Here is an 8,783-nt window from a genome sequence, read left to right as displayed (position 1 = left end):
CAAGAAGGCAGCTGCAAGGACACGAGGATGTGAAAGAGCCAGTGCAGCGCGACTTCACGTAGTGCAGAGGAGCCAATGCCAAAAAATCAAAATACATTGGCATGTTATTTGGACAAGAAAACTAGTATGTGGGTATATTGGGTGTACCATTTGACCAAATGTCAACAAAATCAAGATACAGTATGTTACACGAAGATGAAAATTCTCACGTGCTCCAGGCAGTCATCTTAACATGGTATATTTATGTAATGTCTCTGATTGGAAAGTCAAATCAAGTATGCTCTCTGGAGACAAACACATAGCAGCAAGTGTCATTGAAAAGTTAAAAATGTGTTTTAAGAAAGCTGATTAGTTCTGAGAAGTGACTGCTTTTTGTCTTGCCTCTCAACAGATATATCCATGTGATAAAAAAATAGTGGTACAATGAAATTGCATATTTGCTTAGCGACATGATACATACTTGCAATGAGCACGGTGCCTGTGTTTACTATAAAAAGCAACAGCCCATGCTTGGTTAGGTTAGGCCCACTACAACATGCAGGCATGGGTGATTGGCGCTTTTTTTAGTTCTGTGTCGTGAGGTTTATTGACGTGCGTATAGGTGCAGTGGCACGCAGTATGGCTAGTACAAAAAAAGGGGGGGGGCAGATATATGTAGCTCACTGTACACGACACAGGGCAAAGGAAATCCGTGTTCAGTAACTATGTTAAATGCCATGTACGTAAATTTTACAACGCTACTCGTTCGAAGCGCGCACAGGTGCATATTGAAGAAAAGTTTACAGGGTAGATAATTTAGTTTGTAATTTACACTAATTTTGCTCTAACCACGAGACATAATAATTTGAATATACTGCACGGAAAAACCTAGAGCGAATTAAATTGTGTGTCAGCTTCGTGTGTATACATATAGTCTTTCCTATGCATTAGGTTTTTTGCGTAATGCATTAACAGTTGACGGCCTATCTTATGATGTGTACTCTGTTTACATTACAGTTGTTTATTAGTTTACTCGTTTGTTTTGCGACTGATGAAATGCCGGCATATATATATTTTCAACATTTGACACAACCCTGTATGTTTTGCAGGGACAAACCAGGACGTGCATTTCTCAGCACCCAGTCAACTGCCAAAAGTGACTCAAACACAGGCCACCAGTAAGTGGACATCAGTTGCAATTTCACATTATGTAGTTGGCGGCTGCCTTGTACGGAGGCTTTTTTTTTTTAATGAGATGGTGATGTCGTTCTAATGTACATTTTGACCACAAAGGTGCGATCATGTCTCACAGAGGCATATATGGTTGCTATTCTCTGCGAGGGACGTGTTCTCGTGTTCGTGAAGCATTTGTGTTTGGCAGTATTGTCGCCCAATGAGTCGGATATAAACACTAACTCGCCACTGCCGGCAAGTAGTTGCGAGAAACGCATTATGACGCTGTAAAGTTATTTCATTAATTCGAAGGAAAGTTTTGCAGCAGGAAAAAAGGTTGCTATTCCAGGTAAACATGTCTTTTTCTCACAGGTTATTTAGCCAAACTGTGGATGCATGAAATTCGTGACTTATGAATAGATTTTAATTTATTCTTTAGTAATGCTTCTAAAAGAGACTAGAAATAGCATGTGACTACCTCTGCAATCAGCAGACCATACATTTACAGTCATAAGTGGCAGTTCCATGCAGTCTCGCACTTTATATAACCTTTCCTTTCAGCAACATTGGAAATGGTGGCTGCGTTTTCAGAAGGAGAAGTGCACTTGACACTGTATATGTATGTGTGAATTCGGTTTTCTTTGTATGTGTCGGCTCACTGACAAACAGAGCAAAAATCTGTTGTTCCATGAGCCTGACGACGCCTTCTGCTGCTAGAAATGCGGCACTTCGTATTTTATAGTACTGCATGACATTTAAACCAAAGCTACCACATAAAATGATCAAGAAAACTAACCGCTGTTATAGCTGTTTTCCTCAAAGAACGCTTGTCCTTTATGGGCTGTGTTAATCTGAGCTCTCCACCGATGTTTCAGTAGTATTATCCCTTAGTGAGTGAGAGATTGGGGGCAATTAATCGTGTTAGTGTTTAAGTGGTGTCCTAATTATGTGCATTTGTTCCAAAAAAGTTGTCTAGATTACTTTATTGTGTAGTGTAAAGCTTATGAAACCATCAGCAACTACTGAGTTGCTAACACGCATATGGATTTGTCACTATACAGGTGGAACTCGGCTGTACCACTGCAGTGCTGCGGAAATTGCCTTCACCAGCGGCTTTGCAACAGCTGTTTCGCAGCATGTCGGTATGTGTTAATTTATAATTATGTTGGGATGGGCTAGTATTATGGACCACTGCTACTCTGTATTGTGACAGATCCATATGATAAGGGATGTAATGGGCACAGCGAAAACCTTTGAATTTTTTACTATGGTACATAAACAGGCTCTCCTTTTCGTCACTGGAGCAGGAGAGAAGGGCATGCAGGCATTCCTGAATGTACATATATTTCAAAACATGAGAGAGACATACACACACACACACACACACACAATTAAACTAAAGGCAGGGACGTTCCATCTTTCATCTTGAATTGAATTGTGCAGTGCAAAAATACAACACAGACCACAGAGAAGCACACATGTTAACAGGTTTGATACACACGTTAGTTCAACAGATTTGATACTTCAAGTGTGCTATTTTACACAAGGGGGAAGGGAAAGGGGAGAAAATCTGAAAAAAAAAGTGGAGTGGAAAAAAAGGAATCGTGCCAAAAAGCATGAGAAGCATCGCGCAGCCAGGATCACCAGCAGGATAACCTTACGTATAGTTTGTTTCAATCTACTCAGATCACATGCAGCCATTACTGCAATCAAGTTGTTTCCTTATGTCATATGAGGGAATGATGTGGGCCCAAAAAACTGTTTAGAGCTGAAGGATTATGTTCCATTCTAGCCTCATTGCCTGCTTTTTTATCATATTGTTATCAGCTGCTTATGTTAGGGATAAAAAGTAAGAGTACGAACTGTTTCCCGATTCGCCATTCCACACAACATGTCTTTGTGACTATATGTACATGCAGATGATCCATAGTTGAAAAATATTCAGTACAGTAGAATCTCATTACAAGATGCACCTGGTTGTAAGAGACATCTGAAAATGGTTTGGTTGGTTTTCCGATGTTTGCCACGTTAACAATACTGTATACAAGAGACACCTTTGTTACTAAGGATGACTTTTTAAGTATTCACTACTTCGAAGGGACACAACCCAGACACATTCACTTTGTGCACCTTGTGTGCTCCGAAGGGCGTAAAGATCACGCAATCCTTACACAAGTCAATCGCGCATGTCTCTTTTAGCATGAACCAGAAAAGGTGGGCAACGAGGACAGTGCAGGGCAAAAAGTGTCGGCAGTTGAAGCTGACGAGCGTCTAAGAGCACCTCAAAGGTACTGCGAGCAACAAGGCTTGCAAAGTGAAGTGTTTAAATTCCAGGAGTTGGGAAGGAAGCTAACACAATCTACAGTCACTAAAAAGCTGTGAATGTCTTCTTTAAAGGGCCCCTAAACCACCGAGGTTGAAATTTAGTTGCGGTGTTGCAGTTCTACACAATAAGGCAATGAACAGGTAGCCACGAGAATTTTTCGAAACGGTGCAGTAATAGTGGAGCTACGTGTGTTTGATTATTGAAAAGTAGTCCCCACTCATTTTACTCTTTCATCTGGTACACGCCATATGGACAGTATCGTCTTTTCCTTGCCTAGTACACCTCCAAATGTTACGGGACAGGCCAACACCAACGAGCTCTGTTGCTGCCGCGCTGGCCCGTCGTCCTGCGAGGGGTGGCGCTAATACAACGGAACTGTATGGTGACTCGTGTTGAAGAGCCTCATAGGGAGACCCTTCTGTTGGCGTTTCTGTTCTTTGCCCCCATTGGCTGCCCACAATGGCATCGCGCGCAACGCGACGAGGAAGAAGGAGTGTGTGTATTTGCTTGCAGGCCTTGCCGGCAGTCGTACACTTTCGTTCGACCAATCGACAGCACCGGAAACTGGTGACATCATCAGAGACAGCCTGGTGACGTCAGGACAAACTGGGGGTGCAGGATAGGCCCAGAGAGGCGCACGGGGTCATTTTCTTCATATTGTGGTGCTCCGGCAGTGCTACGCACTCTGGCATTTGGCTTCGTCGATCGTGACGGCATTCTGATTTCGATACGCGTGTTTACTTGAAATGTTCAAAAAATGTCGAGAAGTGGTTTAGGGGCCCTTTAAGCCATCCTGAGCATTTATTCCTTCAGATATATCAAAACATACTTTAGTGATGATGCATAATAAAGTGATCTAGTCTGGCTCCTCAGTGTCTCAAAATTTTTGGTTTCGAGAGACATGTTTCCCGTGCCTCTTGAATATCTTCTGATGAGGCTTTACTGTAATATACACAAACAATTGTGTAACTCCTCCTGCAAGTATTATTCATTAAGCCCGGTCATTTATGTGCAAAGCTTGTGGTTAAGTCTTGATGTCCGTACTTTTTAGAGCTATGTTTATTAATTCATGCTGTTCTTATTGGTTCTTCGATGCAGGAGACAATGCCTACGAAATTATTGGCCCTGATCATGAGAGCCCTCAAGGGGGAAAAAACATCTCTGTTGCAGAAGTGAGCCCGATACCACTTGGAAGTTACCATGACAGATGACACGGCAGCAATAGATACAGAGACTGCCATGTCTACTGCAGCTGCAACAGTGTACGAGGCAAGCAGCAGCGCGTCAGCATCAGCAGCAGTGTCAGAAGGAACCACACCAGGCCTGGTAGAGCAACATGTGTGCTATCACTGACTTTTTTTGTAGTGGATACAACTCATTTGCTCAACATACAAAAGCTTTTCACCACAACTGTGAGCCAGTGTTATTGTGCAGCAAGTGCAAGACTAAGTTAGGTGTTATAACACAGTACAAGCATCACTTTAATATATGCAAATGCAAACATATTACAGTTGTTGCCTCCCCAGCCAGCCCACATAGTGACAACAATGTGGAACACATGGTGGGACACACCTCTCCCCCATTACAAGATAGTAGAGACTGTCAGTGTTGTTGCTAGATTGACTGGTCTTTGTAGGCAACTAGAAGGACAACACAGGTGTCATAAGATTGTTGTTGTTGTTGTTGAAGAGGTAAAAAAGAAGTTTGATGCAGCTGAAGTGCCAACTGATATTGAGCAAATCAAAAGCAACCACCTGATAAAGCAACACTATCGAAATTTGGGTATATATGTGCCGCCAACTCTGGTAAGAATGGCATAGGACAGAAGTGTGATGAAAATCACACAGACACTGCTGTTGCATCACTGGCCACAGTGAGCAGCGACTTGTAGGGCAAGAGAGTCAACTGAAACTAACATTATGATATAGTGTCATGCTCCCATGTGACCACTTTTCAAGTTATTTTGCAAGATACAGCTCAACCTCCAGAAACGAGACTGCAACTTGTCTGTAAAAAAGCTTTCACAAAAAATTATTCATAACACTATTAACATAGCAGTATCTTTTTTTTTGTGTCGGTTCGAGGTTCCCGGCTGTCCATTAATGGAAAAATTGAGGAAAAAAAGAATGTGTCGTACTTACACCTTTTTAACAAGTACGATGGGGACAGAACTTTTCTAGTCATGCATCTTCATCATACTGTCAAGTTTTTAAATGCCTTTTATAATTATTATTACCATTTATATCTGGGTGCATTGTATGCATGTAGCAGGTGTAAAATCAGGTCAGTTGGATCAGATGCCTTATCTGCAAGCGAGCCCTATATTCAAGAAATTTGAATTAAAATAGTTACGTTAGAGACGCAGTCTTTGAGCACTTTATTGCCTGTGGTTTAAGCATTGCTCAATACTTTTGTGGGTGGCAATTTCAACCGGCACAGCACTGCGCTTTGCCACAGTCACATTTGTCTTCAAAGCGGTGTTTACCATTTGTTGATCTGTTTGTGTATGCATAGAGCAAGTTTTTAATTTATATTTTTCTGCATTCTTGTGCTTGCACTAAGCTTGTATAAGGCACTTACAAAATGTGCGTCACTATAACGAACTGTTCTGTTGAGCTTACACTTGCAACGCTAGCTTTGTGTATGTTCTCATGTTTGTACAAAGCTTATATAAGCTAGTTAGAAAATGTATGTCACTAAGCATTGTGATATTCTTTAAAGAACTGCTTGGTTGGTTTTACACTTGTGAATTAGTATTGAGGCGGTGGTATTCCCATGTATGCCCACTGCTAGCTTTCTGTGTCCTCACGTGTTTGTATTAAGTTTCTACAAGGGAGTTACAGCATGTACGTCACTCAGCGCTGTGATATTTTTTAAAGAACTGCTTTGTTGGTTTTACACCTGTGAGTAATAGTACTCGGGTGGCACTAGTCATGTGTAGGTACACAGGGACCATTTGTATACATTATGCTCATGTAAAGCAGTTACAAAGTGTATGTCACTAATTACTGTGATATTTGTTGAATTGCTGTGATGGTTTTACACATGTGAATAATAGTGGTCAGGACACAGTACTTGCGGTGTATAGTTGAATTTATACACTGCCAAGACATGGGCTGTATACGTACCAAAAGAAATGTATGTCATTATATTGTTGTGATTATTACTGTTTGGATTTTATTAAACTGTAATAAAATTGTTTCTTGTATCAATTGAGGTATGGCAATTTGTCATGCAACCAAACTGAGGACCTGAACTTGTGCATACAAATAAACAGCTGATTTAAGAGTATAGTGCTCATATTCTGCTAAACCAGATTAACAAATCCTGTACTACAATGCTGGAAAAATGACAGAGCTGACTCGGATGTACAGAAAAAGTTCTGCACTGGCTGAAGGACTGCCCCACACTGGAGTTCGTAATGTTGCGTTTATTGGAGTAGAACAGAAAGTGCACTTCTATTAAAAATGCGACAGTCGGTGCAGAAACATAAGGCAGACGAGCGGATGTGGCACATTTTTTTCAGGGCCCTCCATGCCTACTACTGCATTTCTAGTCTTCCTGTGCTCTGCGTATAAGCCCCTGTTGAGCCAAGGTTTTTACTCCATGACAGTTGTTCTACTGGGTTCGTAGTAATATTGAAGAAAAAAATTCAATGGTTTTCAAGGACTTTCGAGGCCTCGACACAGTAACTTCAAGGACCTCGTGCAATGTGTGTAGTAGTTTGGACAGGCAATAACTTGTTCAAGAACACCGTTAACTTTAATGCAAACAAAAGAAAACAAAAATCGCATTTCAGTGATTTCAAACATTTGAAAAGACTGCTAATTTGCCTTTCACCACCCACCACTAAACGCACACAAGGAAGCATTTCAAGAAAGCGCTCAAAGTTTTTCTGCAATAGCACAATTAACTACTTGGACCTGCAACATTTGCAGTTTTTGAATACTGTTTGGTTTGACAGTGTATGTGATGTCATCTGTTGCCTCAGCTTTTTTCACCATCAAATAAGCAATAGTCGTTTCTAATTTCTTTTTATTGTGTCTGTCGCTCTCAATTTACTCTTCACGGCTTCTCTTCGAATGCCTCAACTGTTGAGCTTCCTGCTTCTGCTCCTCCAAGCACATTTGTCGCCGGTTCCATGTGCATAAAACTGGTATCTGCAGCTCCTTTGTAATTTCAACTTTAAGGATGTCGCTTTCCTTCTATTACCTCCAGAGACAATTTTCTGTGACATGCGAAAGAGTGTCACAGAAGGGAAAAAAAGCGCTTGGCAATGTCTGCTAAGTCTAGCCAAGTGTACAAGTTTAAGGACTTTCCAGTACTTCTAAAAATTCAAGGGTTTTCAATGCCTTGAAAATGGCATTTTAGAAATAAAGGATTTTCAAGGATCGCTACAAACCCTGGATTCTAGCACCTAAATAATTTTACAAGCTTATTTTGGCATGGAGTTAGGAAATTCATGCTTTCTAGCTAACGCTGCACTATCTCTGTACAGTGAAGCCACGAGAGCGCAACTATTTTGGAGTAAAGGAAAATACTGAAAGCTTTTAATACCACTCTTCTTTTTTTCTATGGAGCTTCGTATTGCCTAGTTAAGTTTACGAATGTGCCTGGTTTTGGCGGGCGTTTCTTCGACATTTTCTGGAAGAAGCAGATGTCTAGCCCCCGTATTCAGAAATGTATCTTAATACAAAGCTCATGCTTGACTTGATATAAACGACGCCTGGTGCGAACGTCCCCCAAGACGCTCACTGCCTTTCTTTTGGTGCGTTCACGACTTGCGTCGTTTAGATCAAGTCAAGCATGGGCTTCAAGTTATGATGCATTTCTGCATATGGGGGTAAGCGTGCACAATTCCGGGCAACGCACTGTGCCATTGACACTGAGAGAAAACGGGGAAAACAGAGTTAACCACTTATGCTCCTAAACTTTCGCGTACCTGTGGTGTGCGTGTATCGTGGAAGAAGAAACAGCGCAAACACAAGGACGAAAAAAAGCATCAACCACACCAGCGCTTCGTGGTGTGGCATGTTTTTGCGTCGTCCTTGTGTTGCGCTGTTTCTTCTAAAATGCTCAACCAACTAGCCGGCAAGTCCATCCTGTGCATATATAAATTGAACACACGCATGAGTGTAGATGGTCTTCGAAGCTTTTAGAACGAGCACTGCTACAGGATACGAGCAGTGCACGCGTAACAAGTGGACACATTAGTCATTTAAACATGCGTGCCAATGCATTTGACGCGGCTATCGGCATAAGCAGTCTCCAAATGCTGGAATGCATGCGCTTCAAAACGCTAACG

The 8,783-nt window shown here is 41.6% G+C and overlaps 1 long non-coding RNA gene across 1 annotated transcript; it reads left to right on the top strand.

The window, feature by feature from the left end:
* Positions 1-314: 314 nt before the first annotated feature.
* On the top strand, positions 315-6,690 carry LOC129385925 (uncharacterized). The gene is made up of 3 exons (XR_008613393.2): positions 315-1,157; positions 2,214-2,294; positions 4,577-6,690. It is a non-coding gene; the product is annotated as an uncharacterized lncRNA (long non-coding RNA).
* Positions 6,691-8,783: the final 2,093 nt, after the last annotated feature.

The sequence above is a fragment of the Dermacentor andersoni genome, chromosome 7, assembly GCF_023375885.2.
Source record: "Dermacentor andersoni chromosome 7, qqDerAnde1_hic_scaffold, whole genome shotgun sequence".
Classification (NCBI taxonomy): domain Eukaryota; kingdom Metazoa; phylum Arthropoda; class Arachnida; order Ixodida; family Ixodidae; genus Dermacentor; species Dermacentor andersoni.
The sequence above is the reverse complement of the archived record's forward strand: the minus strand, read 5'-3'. Positions and strand labels throughout refer to the sequence as shown.